Below are 18,572 nucleotides of genomic sequence, written 5' to 3'. Positions count from 1 at the left end.
AAATATCAGCTTTATTTATATAGTACATTTAATACAGATGCCTCTGACCAGAGCTGTAAACAGCGACTATATATATATATATATATATATATATATATATATATATATATATATATATATATATATATATATATACTCTGTCTATCTATCTATCTATCTATCTATCTATCTATCTATCTATCTGTACAGATATATATTTATGTGTATTTACATACAACATAACAAATACACAACACAAAAAGAATAATAAAGGTCAAATACTAAAACTACTAAAAACACAAAAACAAACATTTTAAAACAATGATAAAATAATCTGCTCAGCTTGAGTTAAAAGCCAGTGCAAACAGGTGGGTTTTTAACAAATACTTAAAAATGCAAAGTGACTGGGCTGTTCTAATACTCAAAGTAAGACAGCTCCAGAGTCTTGCTGCAGCCACAGCAAATGCTTCTGCACACATCAAAGCAACAGCTGTTGGTACATTGATTTTTCTGAAGATGATGATTTCTTTGTGACTTTTTTTTAACTACTACCCATTGGGAATCAAAAAGAAAGGCCTATTTTAAACCACATTGGAGAGATACGGATTGGTGTAATGGCAAAAACGTCCAGGTCAAGTCTCAGATCTCTGAGGGATAAGGCTATGTCAAGTAGCAAGCCTTTGAGATAGAAATTCAACTCATGTTTCAACTCTGTCAAGGACATGCTCAAGTTGGTTTTCAAATCTTTGAGGGACACGTTTGTATCAAGTCTCAGTCTTTGAGGGACAACCCCAAGCCATGTCCATTAGGGATAGATATGTTTGAGTAAAGGTCTCGAATCGCAGAGTGTTTGTTATTTGGGGGCACGTATACGATTAGTCTAAAATCATTAAGGGACAAATCTCAGTTGGGACAAATCTCAAGACTTTGGGTGTCAAGTCCAGGTCTCTAACAACTTTCCCATCCAGAGACCAGGGGCCGTAACAAACTTAAATCAACATTCTCTCATTAGAAGCATGCTCTCACACCTACCTTTAATATTACATTGTTATTTGGGAATGGCCCTTTTTTATAAACATCTTTTTCAGAACTAAAGCTTTTTCTGAAATTTTGCCATAAAAGTCATTTGGAGATTCAGTGTATAAATGCTTCATCAGATATATTAATATACATCTATGTTCCAAGAGGAATTGTCATATTCGGTTAATACCTAGACATTGCTACACATTAAATATGCTAAATACATTACAGGTGCAATGGAGGGAGCGGAAGAGTTTGTCAAATATTTGAATAAATGTTACAAAAAGTGCTTTCACTTTGAAGAACCTGAACAATTTTTGTGATGGCACCAGTTTAACAGTAAAAGTACGTCAGACCAGAGTTATTTATTTTGTTTTAAAAACACTAAAAGTACTTCATCGCTGGGCTCAGTTTAGCAGACATCCATCTGGTCAGTCTTATGAAGTTACAGCAACCATGAAAAGGATATAATAAACCAACTCTTATGTAAGTTTTAGACGCCCTATCAGTCCCTTATATTAACATTTAGTGCACCTCAGAAACAGTACCCAGGGCGTTCTACCAACACAATTGCTAATCTCTTATGATTTTGCTGATTTTCTAAATCAGTGAAAACCATTACTTCAATCTAAAAAGAGAAACAGAAATGTAAATGAGACATCATATGCCCATTGCTATTTCCGTTTTTTTGTATTTTTTGGTATTCTTTTTGATCCATTGTATATATGAAGATTCACTGTATATAACTGAATGCACCTTCCCTACTCTGCACCTTCTTGTATGAGCCGATGTGACGAGTGAATTTCTCCATTGTGAGATCAATAAAGACTATCTTATCTTATCTTATCTTAAATGTACTAATTTTTAAACATGTTTAAATATGGGACTGTAGGAAGGCCTGTTTCTTCTGTGCACCTCAAAGGTGTTCTCCCAAGTGTTTTTCACTACAAAGCAAACATAGGTTAACACAATCATAAAAAAAATAAACCAACATATAAAGGTCGGTAAGTTTGTATGAGGGTAAACATAAAAAAGCCAGTTTTATTGCAGCAATAATTGGGCAGTGATATCACAGGGTGAAGCATCTGCTTCGCTAGCGAATTCTGGGCAAGTCAGAACGTCAGAAAACTGGGCAGCTCTTTGTTTGTATTTGCTGCTTATTTTGTTCTTATTGCTCTAAATAAAAAAATAAAAAAACAAACATTATTCACACGATCACCGGTAGTTTTTGACCATGAAAATAAGAATAAAATACCCCCTTTATTTTTATTTCACAAAACAAAATTTTATTTTATGGGGCTAGTTTATCATTAGAAAAAAACAACAACAAAGAGTGACCTGGCAGCCAAAAGAAAAATATGAAATGAGACGGTAATAAACAAAACCAAAGCTGTGATAGAGCAAAATCAAGAACGCCATTAGTATATAATTAACAGAAAAGGTCCCATACTCAAACATCATATTTTCATTCATTTCCAAAAACTAAATAATCAAAACAAAATGTAGATAATTTTCAAGACTGTTTTAGAACCTTGGAGGCTTTTAAAGCATTAACAGCAAGGCTTTAGAGTTTTATTGTTTTGTTTTTTTTAGCATCATATAGAAGATCATATTGCTACACGCTGGTTTGTTTGTGGTCCCAACAGCAGTAATAATGAAGAAAAAAGTGTTGTATCTTAACAAGCAGATGTACAGCTGGTTGTTTTACCAGATTGTAGTACCTCTCTGCAAACTGCTGATGGAGGGATTCAACTTTGATGATGATTCGAGCGCAGCCTCTCAAGACGAGAGCATCTCACAAGGGGCGACTTTGTTCCTTCACGTGACTCTCAGAACCTCCCTCCCTCCAGAAACTTCAGAACGAAGTTAGCTATAATGGATGCAACGGATCATGCTTCTGACGGTTTGATTTTGTCCCTGTTTTCACATGCAGAGGCAGCGCAGAGAGGAAAAGAAGGCTTTGTGTGCTCGCTCAAGGTCCTTGTAGAACTCCCCCATCCACCCCTCCATCCCACATCTCCCTGCACAATTAATTTTATCTTTGGGGTATTATCAAGAGGGAGCCTGGCAAAACAGCATGACAGAAAAACGGTCCAGAAGCCCAAGGCCCAGGGTGGGAATTAATCTGTTTGACAAGATCTCTCACAAACCATTTGTCTGGCTTTCCTTCACTTGGATGTTGCTGCTACCCTTAATGTTTCAGAGTGTAGAATAAGGATGTTTTAAACATAATGCATGAAAACAGTCAAAAGGGTGGATTTAGCGGTAGGAAAACACTGCTTGTATCCTGGAAACAAAGAAAAATAAATGCAGATTGAGCAGGTGCTGGATATTAGAGCAGCCTTTGTGGTTTGGTTGTTAAGTGAGCATTAGCATGGCTCAGATCAGCCATGAGGTCATAATAATGAAGCCCATTAGGGATGCCTGGCACTGACATCATTTTCTCCAGCAGAATTTATCCCCGAAATGAAGCTTCCAAAAAAACTGGTCAGCCTCGTTGGACTCTCACTTTCAAAACTATTGACACCGAGCAGACGTTTGATGCATTATCCGGGCCGCAGAAAATTAATCAAACTAATGATTGAATAATTATCTCAAGTGCAATTAATTAAACATGCCAATGAACTCATCTTGAACAGCTGTCCTAGCTGCAACACTTAATCACTTGTGAGAATTACCAAACACAAATGGAGGACGCCGAGTGCATGCAATAATCTCTGCAAAGTGCATTGTTTACAAACAGTAATTAATATCACATCGTGTATTAGCGGGGTAAGTGACTGCGGTGCACTTCTGTAATTGCACCACAGAGAGTTGGGTTTCTTCCCCCCCTACTTCTGCTCCAGACAACTCTCGTTAAGACAAGACAGAGTGCTGATGGGAATAGACAACGTTTCAAAAGTCATATTTAGATTTACACTGTATTATAAAGCCGTTTCACTAAACAGCCACTTTATTCTTCAAATAAACTCACTGATTAAAAATTGGCACCAAAACGAGCAGCTGGAATGGAGAGTTCAGTTTGGCCATAAGTTTGTACAAATGGATACCAGCAATGGGTATGTAGATGATTTATTGATAGTAGAGCGAAGTTTTGAAAGCAGTTGCCAAAGCACCCTACAGTCACAACAATAAGTGAATGTGTGATTGATGCATTAACCAGCATTATCAGCCATGGATGAAAACCGAGGCTACGTCCACACGGAGCCGTATCTTGTATCCGCACAGAAAGGTTTGAGTGTGAAGATGAAACCGCACCAAGTCAGCAGAGCCTTAATAAGCATTGTAATTCCTATGCCACACCAGTGAGTGGTGCAGTAAGCCTGTCGCAGAAGAAAAAAAGGAAGACGAGGGAAGAAGAGCAAGGCAAAAACAATGAGGGAGCGAAAAGAGACCTTTGTGGTGACCGACAACAAGAGGGTCCAGACAAACACAGTGAAGATGTAAAATGTATTATCCAAGTGTAAAATCCACAATAAACTGAACAGTGCCTGAAACACAACCACAACTCAAAAGTCCGCTATTGTTGATGTTTGTGTTAGCGTTAAGGGAGAGGTGAGGTCTAAGTTGGCTTGCATGTACAAACATGCCAATGTGTTGCCTGTTATGCGGCTAGGGGTGTTCAGACCAAGCCACCGCAGGGGACAGTTTCAAATGTTGTTGGCTTCATTCAAGGTTTGTCATATACAGCCAACCCCATCTTCATGTGGGCTGGGATCGAAAAAGCTAGAATTCTGGTTTTCATGGTCGTGTTGCACCATCATCATTCATGTAAGTTTTACAGATGTTTCAGTGGTCCAATGTTGGAAACCAATTGGTAGAAGAGGGCTTCCACAGATGTGTCATTCCCTGTCAAGTTGTAAAGAGTCCAACACCAGCATTGACATGTGTCATGCAGTCGCCTTGATGCTATGTTGAGTGTAGTTGGTCTTATGGCCATATCGGAACTTTCAGTGACTGCATGAGTAACCTCACACGCGCATTACTTCCAACACTGGGTCACTACAGCAGCTGGGCCTGTTGTCGATCTACATTGTTTCCTGTATCAAACGTCGTCATGTTTGTTACATCATCAAAATTGTCAGTAAGGCGTCCATTATGTCCGCTGACCTTCACCTCCTATTTTTATTGACTATTGCTGGATCAACTGCACAGTAACATGCAGGCACCATTGATGCCCTCTGAAGACTGTTCCAGACAGCCATCCGCCAACCAAGTCCTTTAAATACTCATCGCTGGTCTACATGGCCATTAAATTATATCCAAACTGGGTCAGCGTTGTTGTTTTCTTTTCTCCCCCATCAAACCGGCATTAGTGATAATGACTAAAACATATTTTGGAAAGCATTGTTTCCCAATCCATCCATAAAAACGGTTTGCATTTTAATATCAAAATACTTTTTTTTTATCTAGTCCTGATTGAAATTATATTTAACTTTCAAGTGTGTTGGGATTACTGGTAAATGCTGAGCTGAGAGAAATGCTGATCTAAAACACAGCCTGCTGTGTAAAAAGATTCACGAATTAGCGGCTCATATTAATACATCTGTCTGCATGGGTGCTAAGATAAAAATCCAACGATTTCCATAGTTTCACTGTGTCCCTGCACTCAAATCCACTCCGGGAATTACGACTATAACAGAGTGAACATTTTTTGTTACAGGATGACAAAGTACCAAGCAGTGTCTCTGGTTGTTGAAAACCAAACTATGTTTCTTCTTTTATAGAACCAGTTAAGAACTGATTTTAACACCAGCCCTGGTTTAGCACTTTAAAGCCTTGAGTGGAAAAATGCCCAATGACACTTAGTACTGCCCAGGCTTGGGCAGTACCCTAACTTCCTGTGTTGCTGATATTCATTAAACAAGTTTGATTTGTTGAATGACAGATGTTTTCACTGAGTATTTATCATTGGTCTTTGGTAATGTCCTGTCCCCAAGTACTATACAATCTGCTCATGTGATCCTTCTACTGGAGAATTTGAAATAAATAATAAAATGAACTGCCTAAATGTCTTATATTTGCATCTATCCAAGCAATAATTTGCAGAGTAATTTGCAGAGTAAAACAATGAGGTAGTTTCCAACTTTCACTATCTGTGGAGCTTATGACAGTCTCTGCAGGCTCTGGGAAATATTCACTACTTTTGACATCTTTCTTGGACAGGCGTGTACCCAGGAATGACGACTAGCACTGACTGGCAATGGGCAGAGGATGGCTAAAAATTGAACGGAGGAGAAACACAAACAGTTATGGATAACTGATGGCTGTAATCCTGCAGATCTGCTCCTTAGGTTGAGCATAATCAGCCACTGTGTTATGAAACACATTATTGAAATTTCAGTAATTAGATGCACTCAATAAAGCTCACATAAAAGCAAACCATTTCCATTAGAATATAAAACCACTGTGAAAAATCTGAATATAAAAAAGAATAATTAGCATACTCATTATGACTTTAATATCTTTCACAGTACTGTACATTCCGGTGGAGACAGCACCTTTGAAGCACAAGCGAGACACAGTAATTAAAATAAGCTCAGTGCAAACTGTGTGACTCACCATTGTATTTTTTCTGTACAATGGCATCAAAAATAAAAGCCGAAGAGGCGAGGTGGGAGATGCACTACGCAGCAATGTTGGTGTTGTATGAAAGCTGTCATCGTTTGATTAATTAACCTTGTGTATTTCCGCAAGATATCGCTGCGTGACTGTTGAAAATTTGGGTTTATCTATCCAGAAGCTGTTACAATAAAACTGTCTGTCTTGGTGCATGTTATGGAGAAATATCAATCAAATGTACCTGTATATGCAGACATGAAGAACGTTTCTGTAACAACACAGTCATTGGAAAAGTGAATGCACCTTTAGATTCAACAATTTGACGTTATTAGTTGTCTCTTTGTTTGGATTCTGTTTTATATTTGGTGTTGAATACTTTTGAGTGCAGGTGAGCTAAACTTGTGCCACTCATATGGTCTTACACATAACTTTTCTGAACATAAAACATTTATTTTTTGGTTTGCTGCTACATTCATGATAAATACTTATATTTGTAAAGTTTCTCTTTAGTCTTCTGTTTTTACTCCGAGCCTTGCGACAAAATTTCACTCAAATGTATACATTGCGAGTGTGCAGTTGATTGACAATAAAGTCTGTCCAAGTCTAAGTCTAAAAAGGTCACATTTCGAGGTGTCTTATGGCCACACATCTCTATTTTGGACCATTTGCAGGACATTGTAGCAGAAGTATTTTGGATACAATTTCGCAAGCCTATGTCATATATGATGTTTATTCAGTTCCAAAACGTGGTCATGCCAAAATCGTACACAAAACTGAAACAGGCATATGGTCAGCAGTGCAAGATTCACAATATCGGATGGTCAGAGAATTTGGATTAACGCTAAAATCCGACACATACAGAAACGTACAATACTGCAGTCAAGGAAGCAATGAATAAAAGGCTTAGTCTGCTTTGAGAGAGTAAAGTACACGCTCATCACTACCATCTTCTTGTTAGGTCAAATTAGTGCATATAGTCTGTTGGTGGTTTCTCACAGGGATGCTTCTCTCTTTACAAATACTTTATCGCCCGTAGGCGAGAAATGCTTCTCGACAATAATATATGTTTTTCAATAATAGTTTCTCTTTTCTTTTCTCATCCCATGTTCATCCGATCAGTATTTAGTGTGCACTTGCTTTTTTTCACATTTGCCTGTGTTCATACATGAAAGTCCCTCTGTAGTGGTGAAGCCTGGGTGTTTGAAACAGGGGAGTCAGCCTTGAATCCCATTTGCGTCCAAAAGGGCATCCGGCGTAAAAACTCAGCCAAGTCTGTAGTTGTAATGATTTGCTGTGGCAGCCCCTGGATGAGGGAGTTGCTAAAAGGACGCTCGTCATTTGTGGTTTGTGCATGAAGTTGTTTTGAAGCTGAATGTCATACCCATGCTGCCTTATTCTTTGTAAAAAAAACGAGATGAAAGGGTTCTATGTCTTAGCATAACTGTGTGGTATTGGAGCTGCACGATAAAGGAGAAGAGGGACTTAGCTCGGGTGGTGAGGACAGCACAGGGAATTGTGGGATGTCGTCTGCAAGAACTGGACTCAATTTATGCTGCACGAGTCCAGAGAAGCGCCAGGCGCATTGCCAAAGATCCTACCCATAGATCCTATGCACTGTTTGCCCCTCTTCCATCAGGGAAATGTTTCAGGAACATCAAATCCAAAACAAACAGACTTAGAAACAGCTTCTTTGTGAAAGCAGTAAGGACCTTCGCCCCCTGCTGAGAAGACTGAGTCTTTATATGTTACAATATCACAACTGTGAATGCACACTCTGAACCATTAGGAATGTTTAATTGCACAGTTCTGTATATAAAGGTTTAAGAATATTACATATTAACTGTCTGGATTGATTAATTGCAGTTTCATATTTAAAAAGGACCTAGCAGACCCTGAAGACAGTTCTGTTTTGCATGCTTTAATCTCTTAAAAATACCTGTACACATTGTTTGCTGTGTTATTACCTGTACCCATTGTTTGTCCCAGAAACAATTTCAGACATATCCAACTCATAAATAATCTCTCTCACTGTAGCATTAACTTCACATTGTTAAGACATGGATTTATAACCCTTCTCTTTGTTTGCATCGTGCTCTCCTATATAAAACCAGCAGGGGTGTACTTAAGTTTCCACACATTGTGCATCTACTTCTGGCTTCACTTTTGTTTAGTATGTAGTGAAAGTTTGAAATCTGAGTTTTGTTTTTGTTTGATGTTAGAACCTGATAGAGACCATCATTGTTATCATGTCAAGTAAAAAAGAGGGTGTACTTTCTTTTTCCTATGACAGTAGATGGCTAGTAGCAAAAATAGACAGATAATGGATTTCAAATGATTCTCTAGGGATGCTTAGTGCCCGCCTACATATAAAAAAAAGCTAAATAGTATAACTAGCCAGAAGGAGGTCACGTAAAACAATAAAACTAACCTGAAGCTAGTCATCATGAACCTACTATTCCGCAGTATAAAATAATCAGGTGTTGCAGCAGCCCCTTGTGCCACTATATTAGTTAGGCACATTGCAAATTCAGTTGAATTGAACTGCTTTTCATTCACAAAAGGGAATCCATTTACAGACGGTGCCCTTATAGCGACACATTTGGAAATAGGCTCTTTGCTGCAAATCGCAATTTAATTTCTGCCTGTTCAGCCCCCCTACACGGTGACTTTATAGATCTGGGCAACGTATGGATGAGACCGTCACATACGGCTGGCATTGCATGGCTCAGGGATGATAGTGGAATACCCGACCTGCCAGTCAGCTCCCTCTGAAAGGCTCCCGTTACAGTGTAGAGAGAACTTGAACTGGCAACGCATGGTTCCTCCTGGTGTCCTCTTTAACGCAGGCGCCAGTTCCACGCCGAGCTCCAAGATGATTGCTCTGGGCTGCTTAAACCAGCTAATGAGCTATTCGTCGACATGTGCCAACAGATCAGTACAATCTCTGAAAACACACTCCCTCTGCATTCTTCCTTCAGCAATGTCCTCCTCCGATGTTAACGGACATAATGTGTGATTGTCTTCACCTTAGGAATCGACACACCCGACCTCATAAAACTTAATCTGCTGATCCAACAATGTTTCTTCTGTGAGAATAAAGTCACTTGTCAGGTGTATTTAGGGGTGTTTCAGTACTTTGTGTTTTGTCACTGTTGATTGAAAAGGTTATTTTCACGGAATATCAAAATATTCATGGATTTAGGACCACTTTCACACAGCGTGCATTCTCTTACATCCCGAGTTGTGCGGGAAACATTCGTGCAGCAAGTTTTTTATTTTGTTTTTTTTTGCGCACAGGCCTGGTTCATACGTGAGGCCCCTGGTTTCTAATGTTACAGTAGCTCCGATCACCATTCATTTTTTTTAAGATGATAAAAAATTCTGAAGAGATTTTTAGGAATGGTGCTACTGCATTTAATGCTTCAGTCATTAAATCACAAAGACGGGGGTTTGTCCAAGCAGCTTCCCCTCGTTTCAGTGATAATCTCAAGCTACATCTGTACGTAACCATTTCAGTTTTATACTGCCACTGTGCCAAAACCTTGCATCCTGAAATCTTCTTACTTCGGTATGCAGAGGCAGTAATATTGTTGCTTTGACATATTTGTAAATAAACATTTTGAGTGAGTCTTAGGCTTCAAAGTCTCATTTACTCTTCAATTACTCTTACATTCTCACGCATTCTCCCTCTGTCTTTAACATTTAAACTGACCTGGGCAAAGGCAAAGATTGTGCTTGTTATCGTTAACAACAGTGCAACGCATAAACCACTTTTATTAGCTAGACTATTGGTGTTTTATTATGTTTATTCCAGAAGGAGAACACTATTAAAATGTGTGTGAAGTGTAGATTTCCATGGGTTAAAAACTAATTTTAAAGAACAAACTAATTTTCGGAGTCTTTTGAACACAAAAACACATCCAGTCTTTTTGATCCTGCTATTGTTTGTCCCGCCACCGAGCCTCGTTGGAATCGATTTCCGTCCAGCATAATAGGCGCCATGCCTGGCTCCACTAAATAAGCCGTCACACCAAAAGATGCACAGGCAAACTAAAGCATGTTGAGCAATTACAGAGCAAACCAAGGATGAGCGTGAGCAGAAGGCTGAGAGACATTTTATATTCATAAGAATTGCTCCCAATGAGCTGCAGAACTGTCACCCAATTGATTAACGGTCTTTTGTGTTTGCTATGTTATTTTGTGTTTTGCGGGGGACATAGTCCTAATCCTCTCATTAGCCGTCACTAGTTTCCCATTGCACTTTAATACATAGTTTAGCCAAAATTTACATCATGAATGTCATTATTCTATAGCTTAAAATAATGTGTATTGGTTTAGTTTTTTTTCTCTAAAATTCTTTACAGTCATCTTCGGGGAGTTTTCTCATTTTTAGAGCACATTTAAAAATGGTATCAGATGCACCACGGCACTGTGCAGCTGAAATATAAAGAAATGTCTTACGACATTAAAAAACAAATAAAAGAAAATACTGTATAAAACCAATAAGCAACTGAAAACTTTATTCGCATTAAGTTTAAAAGCCAAAGAAGCCTAGTCCAGGGAACCTCTTAAAGTATGCAGCTTGACAACTGGTTTACATATTGTGATTTTATTTACTAGTATTTTGTTGTGTTATTAGCCAAAGAGAATATTGCATAAAATGACGATAATTATTCAATACTTTAATCTTATCTTTCCATATAAAAAAAGGCTCAAGTGTCAGGAACCCAAGGGGTTTGATTACTTATTGTAGCTCCCTGGGGATCCTGCAGTCTGTTAATGTTTTTGCACTTTTGTATTGTTTCCTAGATCCTCCATTTGTCATCTGTTTAGTTTTCTGTACAGTATTAATGTTAATAGTATATTCTGGCAGGGCCGGCGATTGCTATAGGCGAGCTAGGCAATTGCCTAGGGCGACAAATGTGTTGGGGGCGCCCTCTAGCGTCGCCCTTAGGCTTACTTCCCATTAATCATAGAATTAGAAAAAAAAGCGAATTAAACCGGTTATGAAGCGTACATCAGTTTGACTTAACCTTACGTATATATATATATATATATATATATATATATATATATATATATATATATATATATATATATATATATATATATATATATATATATATATATGTATATATATATATATATAGCAAAATATGAACAAATAAATATATCACCGATTTTTATTTTTTTATTTTATTTTTCACATTTAAGAGAAAATCGGAAAAGATTCTGATCACTTTTTAAGCGCCCTCCAACCCGGAAGTCGTGACGTCAGGACGTGAGCGTCCATCTCAACATGGCGGATTACTGCACTACATGCGAGAGCCAAAACGAAAAATCTGAAAGCAAAATTTCAACTTCAACCGAGCGATTCCTACCAGGAGACCATTCTGATGTATCGGAGGAAGAATATTTGTGTCTGGAGCCTCACATGTTCGACCCAGACGTCTCAGATGAAGAGAAGGCAGCAGACGAACAACAGCGAGTCAGACAAGGAGTGGAGATTGGACGTCGGGAGATGAATGGTAGGACGCGTTTTTTCTTTTAACTACACAGTTCAAATATTTTTTCGTATGTTGACATCATTTTCTTTTAGGCACCATAGATATTTAATGACTAAAATGCCGGTCTTGTGCGAAATTCAGTTCCCCTGTGAAAATCTATACCCCCCCCCTCCCCTCCCCTCCCCTCCCCGCTTTGTCGGGAGCGCGCATTGCAGCCGTTTTCACGGCGCTTATAATTGATTTTTCAGTAAAACAACGCATATAATCATATCAAGGTTGTAAAATTAGTTTAATCGGCAGCTGTCTACAAAATTATAAAATAAAAATAAATAAACGAGGTCTTATTGCGCTGTTTTGTGTTATTTTAAACACCAAGATAATCGGTCTTTTGTCAATTTTATTGAGCCGAAGTCACACGTGAATTTCTCCACTGTGAGATCAATAAAGTCTATGTTATCTTATCTTAAATAAAGAGATGAGGACAAAATGTATCACTAAAATGAATGAGCATTTATTCACAACTAAAAATGAATTTATGCCATGGCCTAGTTAGGCCCAATTATGAGGTGCTACTTATAAAGAATCACTTGACAACATTTTAAAAACAGTATCTGTACATTAATATTTAGCCTACCGACATACTAGCAAAACAAAAGTTAAAAATAATATATCAAAAATATACTCTGAGTAATATTGAAGCCTAAATATTTCCTGAAATGTAAATCAATTTCCAACTTACCATAAATGCATTAATAGTGAATTTAGCAAATCAGTTATGGTGTGTAATTCATATACAAATATACAATTAATCAATCTTATTTTTTAGGTGTCCCTGTTCTCACTGCCAATAATGGATTCTGCGAGAGAGTGCATCTGTTGCCAGGAAATGGGCTTGGTTGTTGCTAAGATTGAAGAAGCCAGAGAGGAGATGGATGGAGAAATCCCTGACACAGACCATCCTGGCATGGAAGCGGTGTGTCTAAATGGTTGGACATTGCAGGTTGCTTGCTCCCAATACAAGCAACAGCATAGGCATATAACCTATAGACAATTTGTGAGATGGTGTTGGGACTATTTAGGCAAAGATACCAGGGCTGTGATACCCGCGTGTGCAGTCAGCTGTATAAGGGCCCACATCCCACCCCCAGGACATGAAGATGATTTTACCTTTAGAGCTCACCTGTTGGCAGTTAAAAAAAAATAGCCAAGCTGAAAGAATAAAATCTAAAACATATGTGTAAACAAAATTGTTGTGGTTATTATGTAATATAAGCAATTACTAATAAAATGATTTCATGGTCTTTTTAAAAATCGACTGAGAGATTGATGGCATCATCTTTTGTTGGTTTCACAAATGAACGTGTCAGTAATGGGGACTCTGATGCTGCATCAACCTGCTTAGTTTTTATTTTCTCCAGCTCTGCTAGCAGCATCTAAAAAAAAAAAAAAAAAGCAGCAGTGGGTAAAATTTCTCATAACAATTTTTTTTGATTGCTGGGGTGCATTTACACGCAAGTGAATAAACAGATACAGGAAAGTAAAAGACAACACATGTAGACATAGATAAATGAAAATAAAAAGACAAAAAGTGAAGCAACTAGTATAGCAGTGGTGATTCCTGACAAAGATTATTTCAAAAAGGACATCTAATTATCTCAGTATATATGCAGCAGAACTATGTGCTATATTATTAGCTTGAAAATGGGTGGAGGATACTAATATAAATAAAATATTTTGTAGTGATTATCTGCATTGAGTATTCAAAATGGATGTAAATGGATGTAAACAGATGCTGAAAACAGTACTGGTATTTCACACGGCAAAAGTGGGGGGGCGCAAAACTCAATCTCGCCTAGGGCAACCAAAGGCCTAGAACCGGCCCTGTATTCTGGTATCTGTTAGATTCAGTTATTTATGTATTTATACTATTAGTGCATTATTGTACCTGTATTGTGTCCTTTGTTATTTCTGCAGTTGGGCTGGATCGATATCTTCTGCCTGCTCTCCTCGGTTAAGTTAGGTTTCTTTCCTCTTATCTGGCCATATTTCCCTGTTAGATTCAGTTCTCGCCCTGCTCCTGCCAACCCACGCCCTCCTTTCCCTCTGTTTAATTGCATCTTACTCATCTCGCCTGTGTGTAATTAGTTCCACCTGCTATTCCTCCCATTTCCCCTCCTATATATACTGTCAGCCCAGCCATTACCGATTGTCAGGTCTTCATCCGTGCCGTGTTCCTGTTTCCCTGTCAGCCTGTAAGCCTTTGTTTATCTATTCAATAAATCATCTTCAACTCATCACGTGCCTCCCGAGCTCTTGTCTGCGCTCCAGTCCAACCACAAACCGGACTTTAAGAATTAAAGTATTGTTTAGACAAGACTATTATTTAAAAGGTGCCACCTCTCATCTCACTGGTGGTCAGTGCCTTATTTATCTATTTTTAATATATTTGTCTTTAACAGCCTGAATATATTGCTTGATTTCAGAATGAAAAGCAGTAAAGCGTGGTTTTCTTCCGGAACATGATATTTGGACATTGATAATAGAATATTTTTGAGGAAATCAGAATTGGGATTTTTTTTTTCTGTCACAATCAAACAAATTGGGTTTTTTTCAATGTTTTTGTATATAAAGTCATACAGTCTCTGTCAAGATAGATAAAAAATGGGCAATAGCAAAACAGGTGAACAATTCCCACAGTCAATATCAATTGCTTTCATGAATCTCCTTTGAACACACATCTTAGCTGGATAGTTTTTACCATTTCCTTGGAGACTTCTTTAATTTTGTTTGGAACAATAACTGATTGTGCTGTGATGCCATTTTGAAATACGACTCATATACATCTCTTGTTACTGAAAACCAGATAGATGGACTTTTCCTACAGGATATCTGGTGAGGATGGAAAGGTACGGCTCTTAAGGTCTTCTTTTGAGCATTACTTTTTTCTTTTGCTTGGTGAGTGAATATGACATCACCCAGAGGATCATTTATCTCATCCACTCTTCAGCAGAAGACAGGACAACGTGCCATGCAAGTAACCATGGTCTTCATAACTTGTGAAATGGTTACAAGAAACTATCTGCTCTTCTAAACCCGTGTTTCTCTTCCAGCGCAACACTAAAAAGGTTTTAAGGTAACGCAGTGAGAGTCAAACAAGGCAGAGGAGGATGGAAATGAAGCTAAAATAATCTCTAAAGCTCGCTGTTAAAGAACTGCAGCAAAAAGTGCATAAAGCATACAGTTTTTTGTTTTTTTTTTGTCTGAGCCTTTACCAGGGGGGCCAGTAAGTGTGAAATGTAATCTATAACTGATGGCAGAAAGAGACACTAGCAGGGCTCATTCTGCTTTTGCCTTAAACTGCTTTCACGTCACAGAGAGGGTGTCGAAACCTTCAATTTTATCCATAAAAATCAATTTCTCCGAACATATCTGAATGTTGTTGTCATTTTTAAAACTCAATCAAGTTTTACCCCACAGATTTTAATCTCGATGTAGGGCATTACCACAAAATGGTTTCTCCTTAAAGCCAAGGGTGGAAACTCCATTTCATTGTTGGGGGTACAATAAAGTTTTCTTGAGAAAACTTATGTATAGATTTATTTGTCGCTTGAATGAGTCTAATAATAAAATCATACTACTGCTGGCAAATGTTAAATATAGTGTAATAAAGTACTCTTCTGTACTCTGGAGACATTGGTATGATTGCCTCTTGTAAGGCTAGAAGTCATGTGTTTGTATAGTTTATTTTTTGTACTTCTTATTCTTATTTTGTCTTTGTATTCTCTTTGTATGTAATCTGGACTCTGAGTCTGTAATAATAAAATCTAAATAAACAGAGAGATTTCTCTAGAGCGACGCCAACGGTGCCGTCATTGTGTGTTCTTTTGGCGTTTTCCGCTCTCTTTCCTTCTTTATCTGCTGTCATTTGTTCCCGTTTGTCTTCCCTCAGTCTCAGCTCTCTCACACGGCACGCAGCGGTCAGCCCCTAGCCATGCTCGGTCCCTCCCTCCCTACTGATTTCAAACTCTTCTCAAAAACTCCAGTATTGCGTTGAATGTTAAACAATAAAGAAACTTTATTTCTTTTCTTTTTTTTTTTTGCCATAAAAAGTGCAAATCTGTCAAAAGCTAGTTTTGATAGACAAGGTGCTATGCGGCAGTTTCTCACGAAACTCAACCGCAGTAATGAGGCGGACAAAATGCGGTTTTATTCCAAATATTAATGTATTTCATTCACTGGAGACCTGGAAGTAAATATAATGCGTGACATGTCTTTTCTTTCAAGTAGCTTACTGGCGGTCAGCTATTTAAGCTTTACAGCGATAGCTCCTCTGCTCCTCAGATGGCATTGCTCAGTGGTGCGGGGCAAGATATAAATGCATTGTTTTGCCAACAGAAATGACACATTTCTTTTTTTTTGTGTCTTTATTTTTTTTTATTGTTTAGAAATATTGGTTCTTCTATTAATTTATTGGGGTGGGTACATTTTTTCTACATTGCTGGAGTGGCATGGCTCACTGTCCCAGAGAGCTTCATACATGTTTGGTATTAACAGTTTAAGGGTAAATATTAGGCTGGACCTGCTGGACATTTCCATCCAACTTGCTTTATCCTGTTTTATTTTCCTATATGTTAATCATGTAAAGCACTTTGCATTGACTTTGTACTGCAATGTGCCGGACAAATAAATGTGCGTTGCCTTGCCTGTGTGTCAAGGCCGCCCTCACTTTTTTGACCCCTTCTCATTCCTCCTCTCTCACCATTGTATTACCGTGTAGGTGCACAGACACACATTTATAGCGTGCTCTCTCTCTCTCTCTCTCTCTCTCTCTCTCTCTCTCTCTCTCCCTCTACTCCTGAGTGTAAAAGTTGCAGCGGAGCCATCCATCCAAACCCACAGACCATGAAATTAGGTTAAGACGTAAGGCTGTGAGTGACACAGGTGTGGATACAAATGAGAACATCCGAATGAAGAAGTAGAGATCCAGGACGGCTGATACTGCGCCCGTCAAAGGCAGAATTCAGAATTACATCTCAAAGCCTCACCTTCTTATTTTTTTTTTTCTTTAGCCCCACCACTGTGTAAAAAACGCTAAGGCTAAGATGTTAGCATAAATACTGGGAATCTGTGGGTAAGGGTATTAGGAATTGTGTCATTTTCAAAATCTCATTTCCTTAAAAAATGGTAAACCTGCTGAGGTTTGTCTGCAGTTCTGCTCGGTCCCTTTCCTTTACCGCACGTTAAGATTTGTTTTTCTCCTCTTTCCATTATTTCCCTTCATGCATGGATATGATTCTATTCAAGAAAGGTTCAATAACATCAGCAACCCCTTTTTTTGTAACACTGTGTATGTACTGTAGCGACGCGTGTGCGCATTTTTAAACAATAACTCTGCTAAACCCCGCAAAAATGTTGGCTCTTGCACGTGCATGTGTTTTAATTATCTTTTTTTTTTTTGTCCTGGTGAAGTAAGTGAAAGTCTGAAATGTAATTTATTTCACATAATGTCAAAAAAAAATAACTGAAGTCATTTTTGGCACTTTTTATGACTGAGGAAATAACCTTTCACTACTGCAGAGGAAAACCAAAGAAAAAAAAAAACATTCCCAGTTGACCACTATGAAGCATTAAGTACTTTGCCATCCTAGCTGCCAGGAAAACATGAGATCATTGACATATTAGTGGAAACAACAATTACAGACGTTCTTCCAACCAAGTTTTGCACGGGTGATATTTCTGTCACTACCTTGATTTTAAGAAAAACAATAGTTTCATCCATCCATCCACACACCTAACCAACAAAACACTTGTCCGTCCGTCTGTTCATCCATTCCTCCATCGTTTTTTGATTCAAATAATTTTTCAACAGTAAATACAAAAACTTTGCACAGTATATACCTAGTACATTTTCCTTTTTTCGTATGTATCCAGCCCTGATACTCACCGAAATAACCTTAGAAGCTCATAACCTTGAACTATTGTGTGTTTTAGGGAATCATTACAAAAAACTCAAGATTTTAAGCTAACCTGAGCTCCAAAAAGATTTGATGGATGTCGTATAACTCTTGACTCTAGCCCCTTGTAATAGAGTATAGTTTACACACACATACACACACAAGTTGTTCTGCAAAACTGCATCAATTTTACGTTCCTGCTCACATAAGAGAAGCAATCAGAGGGCTTTTAAACCATTAAATTCATCAAAACAAAGTGTAAAAAAAAAAGGTCTGCAGCGGTTGAAAGCAGTCAAATCTGGAACCGGTCATGTACGAGCACTATATCGACTATTGCTTTTTACTATAATAGGTATTGACCTCTGCATCAGCAGGGATCTGCTGATAGCTGCAGTCAGCACGTCAGCACAAGATGTTTCTACTCCAATCACCAGAGGTTTACACCGATAAAAGAGTCGGCTGATCAGCTTAAAATGGAATGCCGCGCGGATTTTTTTTTTAAGTGCCGCGACAGAGAGACTAGGAAAAATTTGCAAACTGATTATAAATT

General features: G+C 38.2%; 1 long non-coding RNA gene across 2 annotated transcripts in view; it reads right to left on the bottom strand.

Annotated features, from left to right (window-relative positions):
* The window catches only part of LOC118565711, a 429,568-nt gene that overhangs the window by 155,411 nt on the left and 255,585 nt on the right, over nucleotides 1-18,572 (bottom strand). The gene's annotated exons all lie outside the window — the stretch shown is intronic.

This window comes from Fundulus heteroclitus, chromosome 14, assembly GCF_011125445.2.
Source record: "Fundulus heteroclitus isolate FHET01 chromosome 14, MU-UCD_Fhet_4.1, whole genome shotgun sequence".
Lineage (NCBI taxonomy): Eukaryota > Metazoa > Chordata > Actinopteri > Cyprinodontiformes > Fundulidae > Fundulus > Fundulus heteroclitus.
This window is presented reverse-complemented; position numbering and strand designations above follow the sequence as displayed.